The 25303-nt window shown below is 46.8% G+C and overlaps 1 protein-coding gene across 1 annotated transcript in view; it reads right to left on the bottom strand.

Annotated features, from left to right (window-relative positions):
• Positions 1–25303, bottom strand: part of ZDHHC7 (zinc finger DHHC-type palmitoyltransferase 7) — a 99982-nt gene that overhangs the window by 38610 nt on the left and 36069 nt on the right. The gene's annotated exons all lie outside the window — the stretch shown is intronic.

Genomic DNA, 25303 nt, shown 5'->3' with positions numbered 1-25303 from the left:
TCCGGACCTCTTCACGCTTCAGCATCTGCAAGGGGGTCGGCGGCGCGGCTCCGGGACCGGACTCCACGGCTGGGCCTGTGTTCGATCCCTCTGGAGCTAATGGTGTCCAGTAGCCAAGCAGCAAATCCACTCTGCATGCAGGTGAGTTTACTACTTTCCCCCTAAGTCCCACGTTGCAGTGATCCTGTTGCCAGCAGGACTCACTGTAAAGAAAAAAACCTAAACTAAACTTTCTCTAAGCAGCTCTTTAGGAGAGCCACCTAGATTGCACCCTTCTCGTTCGGGCACAAAATCTAACTGGAGTCTGGAGGAGGGTCATAGGGGGAGGAGCCAGTGCACACCACCTGACCTAGTAAAGCTTTACTTTTTTGTGCCCTGTCTCCTGCGGAGCCGCTATTCCCCCATGGTCCTTTCAGGAACCCCAGCATCCACTTAGGACGATAGAGAAATCTCCATATAGCCTCTAGGGCTATATGTGAGGTATTTTTAGCCTTTATAGGTAATCATTTTGCCTCCCAGGGCGCCCCCCTCCCAGCGCCCTGCACCCTCAGTGACTGCCGTGTGAAGTGTGCTGAGAGGAAAATGGCGCACAGCTGCAGTGCTGTGCGCTACCTTTTGAAGACTGCAGGAGTCTTCAGCCGCCGATTCTGGACCTCTTCTGTCTTCAGCATCTGCAAGGGGGCCGGCGGCGTGGCTCCGGTGACCATCCAGGCTGTACCTGTGATCGTCCCTCTGGAGCTTGATGTCCAGTAGCCAAGAAGCCAATCCATCCTGCACGCAGGTGAGTTGACTCCTTCTCCCCTCAGTCCCTCGCTGCAGTGATCCTGTTGCCAGCAGGAATCACTGTAAAATAAAAAACCTAGCTAAACTTTTTCTAAGCAGCTCTTTAGGAGAGCCACCTAGATTGCACCCTTCTCGGCCGGGCACAAAAATCTAACTGGAGTCTGGAGGAGGGTCATAGGGGGAGGAGCCAGTGCACACCACCTGATCGGAAAAAGCTTTACTTTTTGTGCCCTGTCTCCTGCGGAGCCGCTATTCCCCATGGTCCTTTCAGGAACCCCAGCATCCACTAGGACGATAGAGAAACAAAACATTTCAACAAAGACGGGGAAAACTGTAATCCAAACCACCCCTCAGATTTCTCCACAAGCTACTTCCACGTCTCCACTCGCTCTGAAAAAGACACCCAAATGCCCTTTACGGCACCATTCACCCCAAAACACCTTTCTCATCTAACCCCTTGCCCTACAATGACCCGCTGTTATTATATAATTGTCGGCAGCGGCTGAATATTTATAGACAGAGACCCTGTGCACAGGAGTAGACATTCCCATCTATTCAATATAGTTATTAGTAGTCTGTAAGGTGAAAACTCCCCAGCCAATCATTACGGATTTGAAAAATGTCAGTTAGGAGCTGGTTGGCTGGTGCGTTATCACCTTGCACTTATCACTGCTTTATCACTTCTCCAAGCTTCATACATCTGCCCCACAGTCTGTAACACGGCAGTTAGGAGCTGATTGGTTGGTACGTTATCTCTCTCCACTTATCACTCTTACAGGATTAGTAAATCTCCCCTGTATCACTAGATTTCTTAAGGGCCCCATACACTTATAAGAAATGACGGTCCGTCATGTCATATAAGATTTCCTCCAACCTCCCGGCAGCCTCCCCGTTGGTAGGATAGTATTAGATATATTGTATGCAGGTTTTTTTGCATACGATGTATCTTTAACTTTCCCATCCATTTACTGTGGGATCCGACATATAACGAGTGCAGCATTCGTGATATGTCGGATCTAGGGGGATCTGATCCGATGTACACCCAATATATCGGGCCGAATGCCCAAATTGGGCTGAAATCGGGCATTATCGGTCTAGTGTATGGGGCCCTTTAGATTGATCAGATTATATGGCAGCTGTTTCATCTCATACATGAAATGCAGATGGCCAATGTCGGGGGCAGGGCAAAACAAATCAAATCATGTCTACATCACTCCAATGCGCAATGATGACGCAATTCGCATCAAACCCTCCAGATTGTGATGTGCAGTTAGTAATTACTGCATTGCTTAGATCCGAGTGCCGCAGCTTATAATAAGAATTTACTCACCGGTAATTCTATTTCTCGTAGTCCGTAGTGGATGCTGGGAACTCCGTAAGGACCATGGGGAATAGACGGCTCCGCAGGAGACTGGGCACATCTAAAGAAAGATTTAGGACTATCTGGTGTGCACTGGCTCCTCCCCCTATGACCCTCCTCCAAGCCTCAGTTAGGACACTGTGCCCGGAAGAGCTGACACAATAAGGAAGGATTTTGAATCCCGGGTAAGACTCATACCAGCCACACCAATCACACGTATAACTCGTGATAAGAACCCCGGTTAACAGTAGGATAACAAAAGGAGCCTCTGAACAGATGGCTCGCAATAATAACCCGATTTGTGTAACAATAACTATTTACAAGTATTGCAGACAATCCGCACTTGGGATGGGCACCCAGCATCCACTACGGACTACGAGAAATAGAATTACCGGTGAGTAAATTCTTATTTTCTCTGACGTCCTAGTGGATGCTGGGAACTCCGTAAGGACCATGGGGATTATACCAAAGCTCCCAAACGGGCGGGAGAGTGCGGACGACTCTGCAACACCGAATGAGAGAACTCCAGGTCCTCCTCAGCCAGGGTATCAAATTTGTAGAATTTTGCAAACGTGTTTGCCCCTGACCAAGTAGCAGCTCGGCAAAGTTGTAAAGCCGAGACCCCTTGGGCAGCCGCCCAAGATGAGCCCACCTTCCTTGTGGAATGGGCTTTTACAGATTTAGGCTGCGGTAGTCCCACCGCAGAATGCGCCAGCTGAATAGTGCTACAAATCCAGCGCGCGATAGTCTGCTTAGAAGCAGGAGCACCCAGTTTGTTGGGTGCATACAGGATACCCAAAGAGTGCTTCCACACAAGGGTATTTTGTCTTTTCTCTTGTTTTCTCATGTAGGATAAACAGCGAGTCAGTTTTCCTGACTCCAGCCGTCCTGGAAACATAAATTTTCAGGGCCCTGACTACGTCCAGTAACTTGGAATCCTCCAAGTTCCCAGCAGCCGCAGGCACCACAATAGGCTGGTTCAAGTGAAACGCTGATACCACCTTCGGGAGAAACTGAGGACGAGTCCTCAATTCTGCCCTATCCATATGGAAAATCAGATAAGGGCTTTTATAGGACAAAGCCGCCAATTCTGACACACGCCTGGCCGAAGCCAGGGCCAACAGCATGACCACTTTCCACGTGAGATATTTCACATCCACAGTCTTAAGTGGTTCAAACCAATGTGATTTCAGGAACTCCAAAACCACATTGAGATCCCAAGGTGCCACTGGGGGCACAAAAGGAGGCTGAATATGCAGAACTCCCTTGACAAAAGTCTGAACTTCAGGCAGGGAAGCTAGTTCTTTCTGGAAGAAAATCGACAGGGCCGAAATCTGGACCTTAATGGACCCCAATTTGAGGCCCAACGTCACCCCTGCTTGTAGGAAATGCAGGAATCGACCCAGTTGAAATTCCTCCGTTGGGGCCTTCCTGGCCTCACACCAAGCAACATATTTTCGCCAATGCGGTGATAATGTTTTGCGGCGACATCCTTCCTGGCTTTGACCAGGGTAGGGATGACTTCCTCCGGAATGCCCTTTTCCTTCAGGATCCGGTGTTCAACTGCCATGCCGACAAACGCAGCCGCGGTAAGTCTTGGAACAGACAGGGCCCCTGCTGCAGCAGGTCCTGTCTGAGCGGCAGAGGCCAAGGGTCCTCTGAAAGCATCTCTTGAAGTTCCGGGTACCAAGCTCTTCTTGGCCAATCCGGAACCACGAGTATAGTTTTCACTCCTCGCCTTCGTATTACCTTGGGAATGAGAGGCAGAGGAGGAAACACATAAACCGACTGGTACACCCACGGTGTTACTAGAGCGTCCACAGCGATCGCCTGAGGGTCCCTTGACCTGGCGCAATATCTTTTTAGCTTTTTGTTGAGGCGGGACGCCATCGTGTCCACCTGTGGTCTTTCCCACCGGTTCACCAGTATTTGGAAGACTTCTGGATGAAGTCCCCATTCTCCCGGGTGAAGGTCGTGCCTGCTGAGGAAGTCTGCTTCCCAGTTGTCCACTCCCGGAATGAACACTACTGTCAGTGCTAACACATGATTTTCCGCCCATCGGAGAATCCTTGTGGCTTCTGCCATTGCCCTCCTGCTTCTTGTGCCGCCCTGTCTGTTTACATGGGCGACCGCCGTGATGTTGTCTGATTGGATCAGTACCGGCTGGTTCTGAAGCAGGGGCCTTGCTTGGCTTAGGGCATTGTAAATGGCCCTTAGCTCCAGAATATTTATGTGAAGCGAAATCTCCTGATTTGACCACAGTCCTTGGAAATTTCTTCCCTGTGTGACTGCCCCCCCAGCCCCAAAGGCTGGCATCCGTGGTCACCAGGACCCAGTCCTGTATTCCAAATCTGCGGCCCTCTAGTAGATGAGCCCTCTGCAGCCACCACAGCAGCGACACCCTGGTCCTTGCCGACAGGGTTATCTGCTGTTGCATCTGGAAATGGGACCCGGACCATTTGTCCAACAGGTCCCACTGGAAAGTCCTTGCGTGGAACCTTCCGAATGGAATTGCTTCGTACGAAGCTACCATTTTTCCCAGGACTCGTGTGCATTGATGTACCGACACCTGTCCCGGTTTTAGGAGGTCTCTGACTAGAGATGACAACTCCTCGGCTTTTTCCACTGGAAGAAACACTTTTTTCTGGTCTGTGTCCAGAATCATTCCCAGGAACAGAAGACGTGTCGTCGGGACCAGCTGTGACTTTGGAATATTGAGAATCCAGCCGTGCTGTTGTAGCACTTCCCGAGAAAGTGCTACCCCCACTACCAACTGTTCCTTGGACCTCGCCTTTATCAGGAGATCGTCCAAGTACGGGATAATTAAAACTCCCTTCTTGCGAAGGAGTATCATCATTTCGGCCATTACCTTGGTAAAGACCCTCGGTGCCGTGGATAACCCAAACGGCAGCGTCTGGACTGATAGTGACAGTCCTGTACCACAAATCTGAGGTACTCCTGGTGAGGGGGGTAAATGGGGACATGTAGGTACGCATCCTTGATGTCCAGGGAGACCATGTAATCCCCCTCGTCCAGGCTCGCAATAACCGCCCTGAGCGATTCCATCTTGAACTTGAACCTTTTGATATAAGTGTTCAAGGATTTTAAATTTAAGATGGGCCTCACCGAACCGTCCGGTTTCGGTACCACAAACATTGTGGAATAGTAACCCTTTCCTTGCTGAAGGAGGGGTACCTAGACAATCACTTGCTGTGAATACAGTTTTTGGATAGCCACCAACACTGCCTCCCTGACAGAGGGAGTTGCTGGTAAGGCAGATTTTAGAAATCGGCGGGGGGGGGGGGGGGGACGTCTCGAATTCCAGCCTGTACCCCTGAGATACTACTTGAAGGATCCAGGGATCCACCTGTGAGAGAGCCCACTGTGTGCTGAAATTTCTGAGACGGGCCCCCACCGTACCCGGGTCCGCCTGTGAAGCCCCAGCGTCATGCTGTGGACTTACCGGACGCGGGGGAGGACTTTTGCTCTTGGGAACTGGCTGTATGCTGCAGCTTTTTCCCTCTACCTTTGCCTCTCGGCAGAAAGGATGCGCCTTGAGCCCTCTTGTGTTTATGGGGCCGAAAGGACTGTACTTGATAATACGGTGCTTTCTTTTGCTGTGGGGTAGCCTGTGGCAAAATGTCGATTTCCCAGCCGTAGCTGTGGAGACGAGGTCTGAAAGACCATCCCCAACAGTTCCACCCCTCAGCAAAATATTGTCCCTATCCAGGGTATCAATATTATCCGACAGGGAATCTGACCACACAGCAGCAGCACTGCACATCCATGCTGATGCAATCGCTGGTCGCAATATAATGCCCGTGTGTGTATATATAGCTTTTAGGGTAGCTTCCTGCCTTCTATCAGCAGGATCCTTTTGGGCGGCCGTATCCGGAGACGGTAGTGCCACCTGTTTTGATAAACATGTAAGCGCTTTATCTACCCTAGGGGATGTTCCCCAACGTGACCTATCCTCTGGCGGGAAAGGGTACGCTGCCAATAACCTTTAGAAATTATCAATTTCTTATCGGGGGAAGTCCAGGCTTCCTCACACACCTCATTTAATTCCTCAGATGCAGGAAAAACTACTGGTAGTTTTTTCTCACCGAACATAATACCCTTTTTTTTTTTTTTGTGGTACCTGGGGTACTATTAGAAATGTGTAATACATTTTTCATTGCCTCAATCATGTAACGGGTGGACCTATTGGAGGGTACACTAGTCTCATCGTCGTCGACACTGGAGTCGGTATCAGTGTCGACATCTGTGTCTGTCATCTGAGGTAGCGGGCGTTTTAAAGCCCCTGATGACATTTGAGACGCTGGAACAGTCACAAGCTGAGTAGCCGGCTGTCCTATGTCGTCAAACCTTTTATGTAAGGAGCTGACACTGTCACGTAATTCCTTCCATAAGTCCATCCACACAGGTGTCGACCCCTCAGGGGGTGACAACACATTTACAGGCATTTGCTCTGCCTCCACATCATTTTCCTCATAATACATGTCGACACTGCGGTACCGACACACAGCACACACACAGGGAATGCTCTGACAGAGGACAGGACCCCACAAAGCCCTTTGGGGAGACAGAGGGAGAGTATGCCAGCACACACCAGAGCGCTATATACCACAGGGATATCACCTATAAAGAGTGTTTTCCCCATATAGCTGCGTATATATATATATTATACTGCGCCTAAATTTGTGCCCCCCCTCTCTTTTTTACCCTTTCTGTAGTGCAGGACTGCAGGGGAGAGCCAGGGAGCGATCCTTACAGCGAAGCTGTGAGGGAAAATGGCGCCAGTGTGCTGAGGGAGATGGCTCCGCCCCTTTTTCGGCAAGCTTTCTCCCGCTATTTTAATATTTCTGGCAGGGGTTAATATACACCTATATAGCCTCTGGGGCTATATATGGTGTCAGTTGGTGTTATTTATTGCTGCTCAGCGCGCCCCCCCCCCCCCAGCGCCCTGCACCCATCAGTGACCGAAGTGTGTGGTGTGCATGAGGAGCAATGGCGCACAGCTGCAGTGCTGTGCGCTACCTTGGAGAAGACAGAAGTCTTCAGCCGCCGATTTTCTGGACCACCTTCTTGCTTCTGGCTCTGTAAGGGGGGCGGCGGCGCGGCTCCGGGAACGGACGACAAGGTCGGGTCCTGCGGTCGATCCCTCTGGAGCTAATGGTGTCCAGTAGCCTAAGAAGCCCAAGCTACCACCACTTAGGTAGGTTCGCTTCTTCTCCCCTTAGTCCCTCGCTGCAGTGAGTCTGTTGCCAGCAGGTCTCACTGTAAAATAAAAAACCTAAATTATACTTTCTTTCTAGGAGCTCAGGAGAGCCCCTAGTGTGCATCCAGCTCAGCCGGGCACAGAAATCTAACTGAGGCTTGGAGGAGGGTCATAGGGGGAGGAGCCAGTGCACACCAGATAGTCCTAAATCTTTCTTTAGATGTGCCCAGTCTCCTGCGGAGCCGTCTATTCCCCATGGTCCTTACGGAGTTCCCAGCATCCACTAGGACGTCAGAGAAATACACATTACTCACACAAAGGCAACAGGACGGGCATATCTCAAAGGGAAAAGGTTAACCGTAATCAGGTGACAACAGAGAACCTGTGCTGAGCCTTATTGCATGCCACTGCTCTGCACTCTTATCATGAGCACATAATACTCTGTGTCAAGGACAGAACAGGCCGTGCTAAAATGCAGAGATCAGTTTATAAGGCTGGATCGTCAGTGGAGGGAAACCCTGCAATCTCTGCAAGCAGTCTGCGTCTGAAAGAACGGGCGATTTTGTGTGGAAGAGGGAAAAAACATGTATGGGAGCCAGTCATGCACCATATTTTATGTCAATAGGGACAAGCGGAATTATTTTATGCAGTTGGGAATGTATACACCAGATGTAATTCACAGTAGTGGATATTGGGGGTCATTCCGAGTTGATCGCTAGCTGCCGTTGTTCGCAGCGCAGCGATCAGGCTAAAAACTGGCATTTCTGCGCATGCGTATGCACCGCAATGCGCAGGCGCGTCGTACGGGTACAATGAGCATTGTGGGTTTGCACAAAGTGTAACGAACATTACAGTCGCACGGCCGAACGCAGGAAGATTGACAAGTGGGCGTTTCTGGGTGTCAACTGACCGTTTTCAGGGAGTGCTTAGAAAAACGCAGGTGTGACAGAAAAAACTCAGGCGTGGTTGTGCGTTCGCTGGGCGGGTGTGTGACGTCAAAAGCCGTCCCTCCGTCGTTAGAATCAACGCACACGAAGAGTAACTACAGGGCTGTTCTTGTTTCGCACAAAAAGATTTTGCAGGCGCTCTGCTGCACAGGCGTTCGCACTTCTGCAAATACACTCCCCAGTGGGCGGCGACAATGCGTTTGTACGGCTGCTAAAAACTGCTAGCGAGCGATCAACTCGGAATGACCCCCATTGTCCTGTGTGTATGGAGTTATGCACAGTGCTACTTCCAGCGTCTTCAGTAGTATCTTCTGTAGTAACCGGTGATACGAGTCTCACATATATCCCTCCGCTATACAACAGGCTCAGGCCGCCTCTGCCCCACACAGGAAGACAGAGAGAAGAGCCAGGACTTATTGTACAGAGGGTGGGGACAGTCATGTGACACAGGTTATGAGGGGAAGGGGGTCAAGTGTGACAAGGGGAGAGAGGGTGGAGGGGCCAAGTACCATAGATGAAGGGGACAAAAAGGATGGAGATACCACAAAGTGTAGTAAGTGGTTGCAGGTCTCTTGGAGCCTCGGGCTAGTAAGGGAAAGAAGGTGCCACCTCTGATGAGGGGACAGCGTGGAGATGCCACATGTGCGTGTGTTTGCAGAGAGGTGGTGCATGTCATACTGTACATACAAACCAGGTCCCCGGCTCATGTTAAACTACAACAGTGTTAAGATCCCTCCATGTTGTCCTGAGAAAAAATGTAATTGGTGCTGATTTTAAGTTACATTTTGATAACAGATTTCTATTCACAATCAAGTTCCTGCAAGGTTGTACAAGGAACAGCAGATAAATACACAAATATTCTGTGAGAACATTCAGGCCAGACACGTGTGTGTGTCAGGGGAGGAAACGTACACAATCACTTCTCACACACACACTCACTATTGTCTGTCACTTCCTTCCTCAGCCCGAGAGAGGCATTTACACCACCCTGCCTGTGTGTATAGCATACAGTCACACAGGAGTGTCACACAGGAGTACGCTGCACACTGTGCACACACTGTAATACACAGCGCAGCTCCATCACTGAGATGTGTTACATGTGTAATCTCTCACTGCACACACACTGTAATACACAGCGCAGCTCCTTCACTGAGATGTGTGTTACATGTGTAATCTCTCACTACACACATACTGTAATACACAGCACCTTCACTGAGATGTGTTACATGTGTAATCTCTCACTGCACACACACTGTAATACACAGCGCAGCTCCATCACTGAGATGTGTGTTACATGTGTAATCTCTCACTGCACACACACTGTAATACACAGCGCAGCTCCATCACTGAGATGTGTGTTACATGTGTAATCTCTCACTACACACACACTGTAATACACAGCGCAGCTCCATCACTGAGATGTGTGTTACATGTGTAATCTCTCACTACACACACACTGTAATACACAGCGCAGCTCCTTCACTGAGATGTGTGTTACATGTGTAATCTCTCACTGCACACACACTGTAATACACAGCGCAGCTCCTTCACTGAGATGTGTTACATGTGTAATCTCTCACTGTACACACACTGTAATACACAGCGCAGCTCCATCACTGAGATGTGTGTTACATGTGTAATCTCTCACTACACACACACTGTAATACACAGCGCAGCTCCTTCACTGAGATGTGTTACATGTGTAATCTCTCACTGCACACACACTGTAATACACAGCGCAGCTCCTTCACTGAGATGTGTGTTACATGTGTAATCTCTCACTGTACACACACTGTAATACACAGCACAGCTCCATCACTGAGATGTGTTACATGTGTAATCTCTCACTGCACACACACTGTAATACACAGCGCAGCTCCATCACTGAGATGTGTGTTACATGTGTAATCTCTCACTGCACACACACTGTAATACACAGCACAGCTCCATCACTGAGATGTGTGTTACATGTGTAATCTCTCACTGCACACACACTGTAATACACAGCGCAGCTCCATCACTGAGATGTGTGTTACATGTGTAATCTCTCACTGCACACACACTGTAATACACAGCGCAGCTCCATCACTGAGATGTGTGTTACATGTGTAATCTCTCACTGCACACACACTGTAATACACAGCGCAGCTCCATCACTGAGATGTGTGTTACATGTGTAATCTCTCACTGCACACACACTGTAATACACAGCGCAGCTCCATCACTGAGATGTGTTACATGTGTAATCTCTCACTGCACACACACTGTAATACACAGCGCAGCTCCATCACTGAGATGTGTGTTACATGTGTAATCTCTCACTGCACACACACTGTAATACACAGCGCAGCTCCTTCACTGAGATGTGTTACATGTGTAATCTCTCACTGTACACACACTGTAATACACAGCGCAGCTCCTTCACTGAGATGTGTGTTACATGTGTAATCTCTCACTGCACACACACTGTAATACACAGCGCAGCTCCATCACTGAGATGTGTGTTACATGTGTAATCTCTCACTGCACACACACTGTAATACACAGCGCAGCTCCTTCACTGAGATGTGTTACATGTGTAATCTCTCACTGTACACACACTGTAATACACAGCGCAGCTCCTTCACTGAGATGTGTGTTACATGTGTAATCTCTCACTGTACACACACTGTAATACACAGCGCAGCTCCATCACTGAGATGTGTGTTACATGTGTAATCTCTCACTGCACACACACTGTAATACACAGCACAGCTCCATCACTGAGATGTGTGTTACATGTGTAATCTCTCACTGCACACACACTGTAATACACAGCGCAGCTCCATCACTGAGATGTGTTACATGTGTAATCTCTCACTGCACACACACTGTAATACACAGCGCAGCTCCATCACTGAGATGTGTGTTACATGTGTAATCTCTCACTGCACACACACTGTAATACACAGCGCAGCTCCATCACTGAGGTGTGTTACATGTGTAATCTCTCACTGCACACACTGTAATACACAGCGCAGCTCCATCACTGAGATGTGTGTTACATGTGTAATCTCTCACTGCACACACACTGTAATACACAGCGCAGCTCCTTCACTGAGATGTGTTACATGTGTAATCTCTCACTGCACACACTGTAATACACAGCGCAGCTCCATCACTGAGATGTGTTACATGTGTAATCTCTCACTGCACACACACTGTAATACACAGCGCAGCTCCTTCACTGAGATGTGTGTTACATGTGTAATCTCTCACTGCACACACACTGTAATACACAGCGCAGCTCTATCACTGAGATGTGTTACATGTGTAATCTCTCACTGCACACACTGTAATACACAGCACAGCTCCTTCACTGAGATGTGTGTTACATGTGTAATCTCTCACTGCACACACACTGTAATACACAGCGCAGCTCCTTCACTGAGATGTGTTACATGTGTAATCTCTCACTGTACACACACACTGTAATACACAGCGCAGCTCCTTCACTGAGATGTGTTACATGTGTAATCTCTCACTGTACACACACTGTAATACACAGCGCAGCTCCATCACTGAGATGTGTTACATGTGTAATCTCTCACTGTACACACACTGTAATACACAGCGCAGCTCCTTCACTGAGATGTGTGTTACATGTGTAATCTCTCACTGCACACACACTGTAATACACAGCGCAGCTCCTTCACTGAGATGTGTTACATGTGTAATCTCTCACTGTACACACACTGTAATACACAGCGCAGCTCCTTCACTGAGATGTGTGTTACATGTGTAATCTCTCACTGCACACACACTGTAATACACAGCGCAGCTCCTTCACTGAGATGTGTGTTACATGTGTAATCTCTCACTACACACACACTGTAATACACAGCGCAGCTCCATCACTGAGATGTGTGTTACATGTGTAATCTCTCACTACACACACACTGTAATACACAGCGCAGCTCCTTCACTGAGATGTGTGTTACATGTGTAATCTCTCACTGCACACACACTGTAATACACAGCGCAGCTCCTTCACTGAGATGTGTGTTACATGTGTAATCTCTCACTACACACACACTGTAATACACAGCGCAGCTCCTTCACTGAGATGTGTGTTACATGTGTAATCTCTCACTACACACACACTGTAATACACAGCGCAGCTCCTTCACTGAGATGTGTTACATGTGTAATCTCTCACTACACACACACTGTAATACACAGCGCAGCTCCATCACTGAGATGTGTTACATGTGTAATCTCTCACTGTACACACACTGTAATACACAGCGCAGCTCCATCACTGAGGTGTGTTACATGTGTAATCTCTCACTGCACACACACTGTAATACACAGCGCAGCTCCATCACTGAGATGTGTTACATGTGTAATCTCTCACTGCACACACACTGTAATACACAGCGCAGCTCCATCACTGAGATGTGTGTTACATGTGTAATCTCTCACTGCACACACACTGTAATACACAGCGCAGCTCCTTCACTGAGATGTGTGTTACATGTGTAATCTCTCACTGCACACACACTGTAATACACAGCACAGCTCCATCACTGAGATGTGTGTTACATGTGTAATCTCTCACTGTACACACACTGTAATACACAGCACAGCTCCATCACTGAGATGTGTTACATGTGTAATCTCTCACTGCACACACACTGTAATACACAGCGCAGCTCCATCACTGAGATGTGTGTTACATGTGTAATCTCTCACTGTACACACACTGTAATACACAGCGCAGCTCCATCACTGAGATGTGTGTTACATGTGTAATCTCTCACTGTACACACACTGTAATACACAGCACAGCTCCTTCACTGAGATGTGTGTTACATGTGTAATCTCTCACTGCACACATACTGTAATACACAGCACAGCTCCATCACTGAGATGTGTGTTACATGTGTAATCTCTCACTGTACACACACTGTAATACACAGCACAGCTCCATCACTGAGATGTGTTACATGTGTAATCTCTCACTGCACACACACTGTAATACACAGCGCAGCTCCATCACTGAGATGTGTGTTACATGTGTAATCTCTCACTGTACACACACTGTAATACACAGCGCAGCTCCATCACTGAGATGTGTGTTACATGTGTAATCTCTCACTGTACACACACTGTAATACACAGCACAGCTCCTTCACTGAGATGTGTGTTACATGTGTAATCTCTCACTGCACACACACTGTAATACACAGCGCAGCTCCATCACTGAGATGTGTTACATGTGTAATCTCTCACTGCACACACACTGTAATACACAGCGCAGCTCCATCACTGAGATGTGTGTTACATGTGTAATCTCTCACTGTACACACACTGTAATACACAGCGCAGCTCCATCACTGAGATGTGTGTTACATGTGTAATCTCTCACTGTACACACACTGTAATACACAGCGCAGCTCCATCACTGAGATGTGTTACATGTGTAATCTCTCACTGCACACACACTGTAATACACAGCGCAGCTCCATCACTGACATGTGTGTTACATGTGTAATCTCTCACTGCACACACACTGTAATACACAGCGCAGCTCCATCACTGAGATGTGTTACATGTGTAATCTCTCACTGTACACACACTGTAATACACAGCGCAGCTCCATCACTGAGATGTGTGTTACATGTGTAATCTCTCACTGCACACACACTGTAATACACAGCGCAGCTCCTTCACTGAGATGTGTGTTACATGTGTAATCTCTCACTGCACACACACTGTAATACACAGCACAGCTCCATCACTGAGATGTGTTACATGTGTAATCTCTCACTGTACACACACTGTAATACACAGCGCAGCTCCATCACTGAGATGTGTGTTACATGTGTAATCTCTCACTGTACACACACTGTAATACACAGCGCAGCTCCATCACTGAGATGTGTGTTACATGTGTAATCTCTCACTGCACACACACTGTAATACACAGTGCAGCTCCATCACTGAGATGTGTGTTACATGTGTAATCTCTCACTGCACACACACTGTAATACACAGCGCAGCTCCTTCACTGAGATGTGTGTTACATGTGTAATCTCTCACTGCACACACACTGTAATACACAGCGCAGCTCCATCACTGAGATGTGTTACATGTGTAATCTCTCACTGTACACACTGTAATACACAGCGCAGCTCCATCACTGACATGTGTGTTACATGTGTAATCTCTCACTGCACACACACTGTAATACACAGCGCAGCTCCATCACTGAGATGTGTTACATGTGTAATCTCTCACTGCACACACACTGTAATACACAGCGCAGCTCCATCACTGACATGTGTGTTACATGTGTAATCTCTCACTGCACACACACTGTAATACACAGCGCAGCTCCATCACTGAGATGTGTTACATGTGTAATCTCTCACTGTACACACACTGTAATACACAGCGCAGCTCCATCACTGAGATGTGTGTTACATGTGTAATCTCTCACTGCACACACACTGTAATACACAGCGCAGCTCCTTCACTGAGATGTGTGTTACATGTGTAATCTCTCACTGCACACACACTGTAATACACAGCACAGCTCCATCACTGAGATGTGTTACATGTGTAATCTCTCACTGTACACACACTGTAATACACAGCGCAGCTCCATCACTGAGATGTGTGTTACATGTGTAATCTCTCACTGCACACACACTGTAATACACAGCGCAGCTCCATCACTGAGATGTGTTACATGTGTAATCTCTCACTGTACACACACTGTAATACACAGCGCAGCTCCTTCACTGAGATGTGTTACATGTGTAATCTCTCACTGCACACACACTGTAATACACAGCGCAGCTCCTTCACTGAGATGTGTTACATGTGTAATCTCTCACTACACACACACTGTAATACACAGCGCAGCTCCATCACTGAGATGTGTGTTACATGTGTAATCTCTCACTGCACACACACTGTAATACACAGCGCAGCTCCTTCACTGAGATGTGTGTTACATGTGTAATCTCTCACTACACACACACTGTAATACACAGCACTGCTCCTTCACTGAGATGTGTGTTACATGTGTAATCTCTCACTACACACACACTGTAATACACAGCGCAGCTCCATCACTGAGATGTGTTACATGTGTAATCTCTCACTGTACACACACTGTAATACATAGCGCAGCTCCATCACTGAGATGTGTGTTACATGTGTAATCTCTCACTGCACACACACTGTAATACACAGCGCAGCTCCATCACTGAGATGTGTGCTACATGTGTAATCTCTCACTGCACACACACTGTAATACACAGCACAGCTCCATCACTGAGATGTGTGTTACATGTGTAATCTCTCACTGCACACACACTGTAATACACAGCGCAGCTCCTTCACTGAGATGTGTGTTACATGTGTAATCTCTCACTGCACACACACTGTAATACACAGCGCAGCTCCATCACTGAGATGTGTGTTACATGTGTAATCTCTCACTACACACACACTGTAATACACAGCGCAGCTCCATCACTGAGATGTGTTACATGTGTAATCTCTCACTGTACACACACTGTAATACATAGCGCAGCTCCATCACTGAGATGTGTGTTACATGTGTAATCTCTCACTGCACACACACTGTAATACACAGCGCAGCTCCTTCACTGAGATGTGTTACATGTGTAATCTCTCACTGCACACACACTGTAATACACAGCGCAGCTCCTTCACTGAGATGTGTTACATGTGTAATCTCTCACTGTACACACACTGTAATACACAGCGCAGCTCCTTCACTGAGATGTGTGTTACATGTGTAATCTCTCACTGTACACACACTGTAATACACAGCGCAGCTCCATCACTGAGATGTGTGTTACATGTGTAATCTCTCACTGTACACACTGTAATACACAGCACAGCTCCATCACTGAGATGTGTGTTACATGTGTAATCTCTCACTGTACACACACTGTAATACACAGCACAGCTCCATCACTGAGATGTGTGTTACATGTGTAATCTCTCACTGTACACACTGTAATACACAGCACAGCTCCTTCACTGAGATGTGTGTTACATGTGTAATCTCTCACTGTACACACACTGTAATACACAGCACAGCTCCATCACTGAGATGTGTGTTACATGTGTAATCTCTCACTGCACACACACTGTAATACACAGCACAGCTCCATCACTGAGATGTGTGTTACATGTGTAATCTCTCACTGCACACACACTGTAATACACAGCGCAGCTCCTTCACTGAGATGTGTTACATGTGTAATCTCTCACTGTACACACACTGTAATACACAGCACAGCTCCATCACTGAGATGTGTTACATGTGTAATCTCTCACTGCACACACACTGTAATACACAGCGCAGCTCCATCACTGAGATGTGTGTTACATGTGTAATCTCTCACTGTACACACACTGTAATACACAGCGCAGCTCCTTCACTGAGATGTGTGTTACATGTGTAATCTCTCACTGCACACACACTGTAATACACAGCGCAGCTCCTTCACTGAGATGTGTGTTACATGTGTAATCTCTCACTGTCACACACACTGTAATACACAGCGCAGCTCCATCACTGAGATGTGTGTTACATGTGTAATCTCTCACTGCACACACACTGTAATACACAGCAGCAGCTCCATCACTGAGATGTGTGTTACATGTGTAATCTCTCACTGCACACACACTGTAATACACAGCACAGCTCCATCACTGAGATGTGTGTTACATGTGTAATCTCTCACTGCACACACACTGTAATACATAGCGCAGCTCCTTCACTGAGATGTGTTACATGTGTAATCTCTCACTGCACACACACTGTAATACACAGCGCAGCTCCATCACTGAGATGTGTTACATGTGTAATCTCTCACTGCACACACACTGTAATACACAGCGCAGCTCCATCACTGAGATGTGTGTTACATGTGTAATCTCTCACTGCACACACACTGTAATACACAGCGCAGCTCCATCACTGAGATGTGTGTTACATGTGTAATCTCTCACTGCACACACACTGTAATACACAGCGCAGCTCCATCACTGAGATGTGTGTTACATGTGTAATCTCTCACTGCACACACACTGTAATACACAGCACAGCTCCATCACTGAGAGTGTGTTACATGTGTAATCTCTCACTGCACACACACTGTAATACACAGCACAGCTCCATCACTGAGATGTGTGTTACATGTGTAATCTCTCACTGCACACACACTGTAATACACAGCGCAGCTCCATCACTGAGATGTGTGTTACATGTGTAATCTCTCACTGCACACACACTGTAATACACAGCGCAGCTCCATCACTGAGATGTGTTACATGTGTAATCTCTCACTGCACACACACTGTAATACACAGCGCAGCTCCATCACTGAGATGTGTTACATGTGTAATCTCTCACTGTACACACACTGTAATACACAGCGCAGCTCCATCACTGAGATGTGTGTTACATGTGTAATCTCTCACTGTACACACACTGTAATACACAGCGCAGCTCCATCACTGAGATGTGTGTTACATGTGTAATCTCTCACTGTACACACACTGTAATACACAGCGCAGCTCCATCACTGAGATGTGTGTTACATGTGTAATCTCTCACTGCACACACACTGTAATACACAGCGCAGCTCCATCACTGAGATGTGTGTTACATGTGTAATCTCTCACTGTACACACACTGTAATACACAGCGCAGCTCCATCACTGAGATGTGTGTTACATGTGTAATCTCTCACTGCACACACACTGTAATACACAGCGCAGCTCCATCACTGAGATGTGTGTTACATGTGTAATCTCTCACTGTACACACACTGTAATACACAGCGCAGCTCCTTCACTGAGATGTGTGTTACATGTGTAATCTCTCACTGCACACACACTGTAATACACAGCGCAGCTCCATCACTGAGATGTGTGTTACATGTGTAATCTCTCACTGTACACACACTGTAATACACAGCGCAGCTCCATCACTGAGATGTGTTACATGTGTAATCTCTCACTGCACACACACTGTAATACACAGCGCAGCTCCATCACTGAGAGTGTGTTACATGTGTAATCTCTCACTGTACACACACTGTAATACACAGCGCAGCTCCATCACTGAGATGTGTGTTACATGTGTAATCTCTCACTGTACACACACTGTAATACACAGCGCAGCTCCATCACTGAGATGTGTTACATGTGTAATCTCTCACTGCTACACACACTGTAATACACAGCGCAGCTCCATCACTGAGATGTGTTACATGTGTAATCTCTCACTGCACACACACTGTAATACACAGCGCAGCTCCATCACTGAGATGTGTTACATGTGTAATCTCTCACTGCACACACACTGTAATACACAGCGCAGCTCCATCACTGAGATGTGTGTTACATGTGTAATCTCTCACTGCACACACACTGTAATACACAGCGCAGCTCCTTCACTGAGATGTGTTACATGTGTAATCTCTCACTGCACACACACTGTAATACACAGCGCAGCTCCTTCACTGAGATGTGTGTTACATGTGTAATCTCTCACTGCACACACTGTAATACACAGCGCAGCTCCTTCACTGAGATGTGTGTTACATGTGTAATCTCTCACTGTACACACACTGTAATACACAGCGCAGCTCCTTCACTGAGATGTGTGTTACATGTGTAATCTCTCACTGCACACACACTGTAATACACAGCGCAGCTCCATCACTGAGATGTGTGTTACATGTGTAATCTCTCACTGCACACACACTGTAATACACAGCGCAGCTCCATCACTGAGATGTGTGTTACATGTGTAATCTCTCACTGCACACACACTGTAATACACAGCGCAGCTCCTTCACTGAGATGTGTGTTACATGTGTAATCTCTCACTGTACACACACTGTAATACACAGCACAGCTCCATCACTGAGATGTGTGTTACATGTGTAATCTCTCACTGCACACACACTGTAATACACAGCGCAGCTCCATCACTGAGATGTGTTACATGTGTAATCTCTCACTGTACACACACTGTAATACACAGCGCAGCTCCATCACTGAGATGTGTTACATGTGTAATCTCTCACTGCACACACACTGTAATACACAGCGCAGCTCCATCACTGAGATGTGTGTTACATGTGTAATCTCTCACTGCACACACACTGTAATACACAGCGCAGCTCCTTCACTGAGATGTGTGTTACATGTGTAATCTCTCACTGTACACACACTGTAATACACAGCGCAGCTCCATCACTGAGATGTGTTACATGTGTAATCTCTCACTGCACACACACTGTAATACACAGCGCAGCTCCATCACTGAGATGTGTGTTACATGTGTAATCTCTCACTGTACACACACTGTAATACACAGCGCAGCTCCTTCACTGAGATGTGTGTTACATGTGTAATCTCTCACTGCACACACTGTAATACACAGCGCAGCTCCATCACTGAGATGTGTTACATGTGTAATCTCTCACTGTACACACACTGTAATACACAGCGCAGCTCCTTCACTGAGATGTGTGTTACATGTGTAATCTCTCACTGCACACACACTGTAATACACAGCGCAGCTCCATCACTGAGATGTGTTACATGTGTAATCTCTCACTGTACACACACTGTAATACACAGCGCAGCTCCATCACTGAGATGTGTGTTACATGTGTAATCTCTCACTGCACACACACTGTAATACACAGCGCAGCTCCTTCACTGAGATGTGTGTTACATGTGTAATCTCTCACTGTACACACACTGTAATACACAGCGCAGCTCCTTCACTGAGATGTGTGTTACATGTGTAATCTCTCACTGCACACACACTGTAATACACAGCGCAGCTCCATCACTGAGATGTGTGTTACATGTGTAATCTCTCACTGCACACACACTGTAATACACAGCGCAGCTCCATCACTGAGATGTGTGTTACATGTGTAATCTCTCACTGTACACACACTGTAATACACAGCGCAGCTCCTTCACTGAGATGTGTGTTACATGTGTAATCTCTCACTGCACACACACTGTAATACACAGCGCAGCTCCATCACTGAGATGTGTTACATGTGTAATCTCTCACTGCACACACACTGTAATACACAGCGCAGCTCCTTCACTGAGATGTGTGTTACATGTGTAATCTCTCACTGCACACACACTGTAATACACAGCGCAGCTCCATCACTGAGATGTGTTACATGTGTAATCTCTCACTGTACACACACTGTAATACACAGCGCAGCTCCATCACTGAGATGTGTGTTACATGTGTAATCTCTCACTGCACACACACTGTAATACACAGCGCAGCTCCATCACTGAGATGTGTGTTACATGTGTAATCTCTCACTGTACACACACTGTAATACACAGCGCAGCTCCTTCACTGAGATGTGTGTTACATGTGTAATCTCTCACTGTACACACACTGTAATACACAGCGCAGCTCCATCACTGAGATGTGTGTTACATGTGTAATCTCTCACTGCACACACACTGTAATACACAGCGCAGCTCCATCACTGAGATGTGTGTTACATGTGTAATCTCTCACTGCACACACACTGTAATACACAGCGCAGCTCCATCACTGAGATGTGTTACATGTGTAATCTCTCACTGTACACACACTGTAATACACAGCGCAGCTCCATCACTGAGATGTGTGTTACATGTGTAATCTCTCACTGCACACACACTGTAATACACAGCGCAGCTCCATCACTGAGATGTGTGTTACATGTGTAATCTCTCACTGCACACACACTGTAATACACAGCGCAGCTCCTTCACTGAGATGTGTGTTACATGTGTAATCTCTCACTGTACACACACTGTAATACACAGCGCAGCTCCATCACTGAGATGTGTGTTACATGTGTAATCTCTCACTGCACACACACTGTAATACACAGCGCAGCTCCATCACTGAGATGTGTGTTACATGTGTAATCTCTCACTGCACACACACTGTAATACACAGCGCAGCTCCTTCACTGAGATGTGTGTTACATGTGTAATCTCTCACTGTACACACACTGTAATACACAGCGCAGCTCCTTCACTGAGATGTGTGTTACATGTGTAATCTCTCACTGCACACACACTGTAATACACAGCGCAGCTCCATCACTGAGATGTGTGTTACATGTGTAATCTCTCACTGCACACACACTGTAATACACAGCGCAGCTCCTTCACTGAGATGTGTGTTACATGTGTAATCTCTCACTGCACACACACTGTAATACACAGCGCAGCTCCATCACTGAGATGTGTGTTACATGTGTAATCTCTCACTGTACACACACTGTAATACACAGCGCAGCTCCATCACTGAGATGTGTGTTACATGTGTAATCTCTCACTGCACACACACTGTAATACACAGCGCAGCTCCATCACTGAGATGTGTGTTACATGTGTAATCTCTCACTGCACACACACTGTAATACACAGCGCAGCTCCATCACTGAGATGTGTGTTACATGTGTAATCTCTCACTGCACACACACTGTAATACACAGCGCAGCTCCATCACTGAGATGTGTGTTACATGTGTAATCTCTCACTGCACACACACTGTAATACACAGCGCAGCTCCTTCACTGAGATGTGTGTTACATGTGTAATCTCTCACTGTACACACACTGTAATACACAGCGCAGCTCCATCACTGAGATGTGTGTTACATGTGTAATCTCTCACTGTACACACACTGTAATACACAGCGCAGCTCCATCACTGAGATGTGTGTTACATGTGTAATCTCTCACTGTACACACACTGTAATACACAGCGCAGCTCCATCACTGAGATGTGTGTTACATGTGTAATCTCTCACTGCACACACACTGTAATACACAGCGCAGCTCCATCACTGAGATGTGTTACATGTGTAATCTCTCACTGTACACACACTGTAATACACAGCGCAGCTCCTTCACTGAGATGTGTGTTACATGTGTAATCTCTCACTGCACACACACTGTAATACACAGCGCAGCTCCTTCACTGAGATGTGTGTTACATGTGTAATCTCTCACTGTACACACACTGTAATACACAGCGCAGCTCCATCACTGAGATGTGTGTTACATGTGTAATCTCTCACTGCACACACACTGTAATACACAGCGCAGCTCCATCACTGAGATGTGTGTTACATGTGTAATCTCTCACTGTACACACACTGTAATACACAGCGCAGCTCCATCACTGAGATGTGTGTTACATGTGTAATCTCTCACTGCACACACACTGTAATACACAGCGCAGCTCCTTCACTGAGATGTGTGTTACATGTGTAATCTCTCACTGTACACACACTGTAATACACAGCGCAGCTCCATCACTGAGATGTGTGTTACATGTGTAATCTCTCACTGTACACACACTGTAATACACAGCGCAGCTCCTTCACTGAGATGTGTGTTACATGTGTAATCTCTCACTGCACACACACTGTAATACACAGCGCAGCTCCATCACTGAGATGTGTTACATGTGTAATCTCTCACTGTACACACACTGTAATACACAGCGCAGCTCCTTCACTGAGATGTGTGTTACATGTGTAATCTCTCACTGCAAACACACTGTAATACACAGCGCAGCTCCATCACTGAGATGTGTGTTACATGTGTAATCTCTCACTGTACACACACTGTAATACACAGCGCAGCTCCTTCACTGAGATGTGTGTTACATGTGTAATCTCTCACTGCACACACACTGTAATACACAGCGCAGCTCCTTCACTGAGATGTGTGTTACATGTGTAATCTCTCACTGCACACACACTGTAATACACAGCGCAGCTCCATCACTGAGATGTGTGTTACATGTGTAATCTCTCACTGCACACACACTGTAATACACAGCGCAGCTCCATCACTGAGATGTGTGTTACATGTGTAATCTCTCACTGTACACACACTGTAATACACAGCACAGCTCCTTCACTGAGATGTGTTACATGTGTAATCTCTCACTGTACACACACTGTAATACACAGCGCAGCTCCATCACTGAGATGTGTGTTACATGTGTAATCTCTCACTGCACACACACTGTAATACACAGCGCAGCTCCATCACTGAGATGTGTGTTACATGTGTAATCTCTCACTGCACACACACTGTAATACACAGCGCAGCTCCATCACTGAGATGTGTGTTACATGTGTAATCTCTCACTGCACACACACTGTAATACACAGCGCAGCTCCTTCACTGAGATGTGTGTTACATGTGTAATCTCTCACTGCACACACACTGTAATACACAGCAGCAGCTCCATCACTGAGATGTGTGTTACATGTGTAATCTCTCACTGCACACACACTGTAATACACAGCGCAGCTCCATCACTGAGATGTGTGTTACATGTGTAATCTCTCACTGTACACACACTGTAATACACAGCGCAGCTCCATCACTGAGATGTGTTACATGTGTAATCTCTCACTGTACACACACTGTAATACACAGCGCAGCTCCATCACTGAGATGTGTGTTACATGTGTAATCTCTCACTGCACACACACTGTAATACACAGCGCAGCTCCATCACTGAGATGTGTGTTACATGTGTAATCTCTCACTGCACACACACTGTAATACACAGCGCAGCTCCATCACTGAGATGTGTGTTACATGTGTAATCTCTCACTGCACACACACTGTAATACACAGCAGCAGCTCCATCACTGAGATGTGTGTTACATGTGTAATCTCTCACTGTACACACACTGTAATACACAGCGCAGCTCCTTCACTGAGATGTGTGTTACATGTGTAATCTCTCACTGCACACACACTGTAATACACAGCGCAGCTCCATCACTGAGATGTGTGTTACATGTGTAATCTCTCACTGTACACACACTGTAATACACAGCGCAGCTCCTTCACTGAGATGTGTGTTACATGTGTAATCTCTCACTGTACACACACTGTAATACACAGCGCAGCTCCTTCACTGAGATGTGTGTTACATGTGTAATCTCTCACTGCACACACACTGTAATACACAGCGCAGCTCCATCACTGAGATGTGTGTTACATGTGTAATCTCTCACTGCACACACACTGTAATACACAGCGCAGCTCCATCACTGAGATGTGTGTTACATGTGTAATCTCTCACTGTACACACACTGTAATACACAGCGCAGCTCCATCACTGAGATGTGTGTTACATGTGTAATCTCTCACTGTACACACAACTGTAATACACAGCGCAGCTCCATCACTGAGATGTGTGTTACATGTGTAATCTCTCACTGTACACACACTGTAATACACAGCGCAGCTCCATCACTGAGATGTGTTACATGTGTAATCTCTCACTGTACACACACTGTAATACACAGCGACAGCTCCATCACTGAGATGTGTTACATGTGTAATCTCTCACTGTAACACACACTGTAATACACAGCGCAGCTCCATCACTGAGATGTGTGTTACATGTGTAATCTCTCACTGCACACACACTGTAATACACAGCGCAGCTCCATCACTGAGATGTGTTACATGTGTAATCTCTCACTGCACACACACTGTAATACACAGCGCAGCTCCATCACTGAGATGTGTGTTACATGTGTAATCTCTCACTGTACACACACTGTAATACACAGCGCAGCTCCATCACTGAGATGTGTGTTACATGTGTAATCTCTCACTGTACACACACTGTAATACACAGCGCAGCTCCTTCACTGAGATGTGTGTTACATGTGTAATCTCTCACTGTACACACACTGTAATACACAGTGCAAGCTCCATCACTGAGATGTGTGTTACATGTGTAATCTCTCACTGTACACACACTGTAATACACAGCGCAGCTCCATCACTGAGATGTGTGTTACATGTGTAATCTCTCACTGTACACACACTGTAATACACAGCGCAGCTCCATCAC

Source organism: Pseudophryne corroboree, chromosome 11, assembly GCF_028390025.1.
Source record: "Pseudophryne corroboree isolate aPseCor3 chromosome 11, aPseCor3.hap2, whole genome shotgun sequence".
NCBI lineage: Eukaryota > Metazoa > Chordata > Amphibia > Anura > Myobatrachidae > Pseudophryne > Pseudophryne corroboree.
The sequence above is the reverse complement of the archived record's forward strand: the minus strand, read 5'-3'. Positions and strand labels throughout refer to the sequence as shown.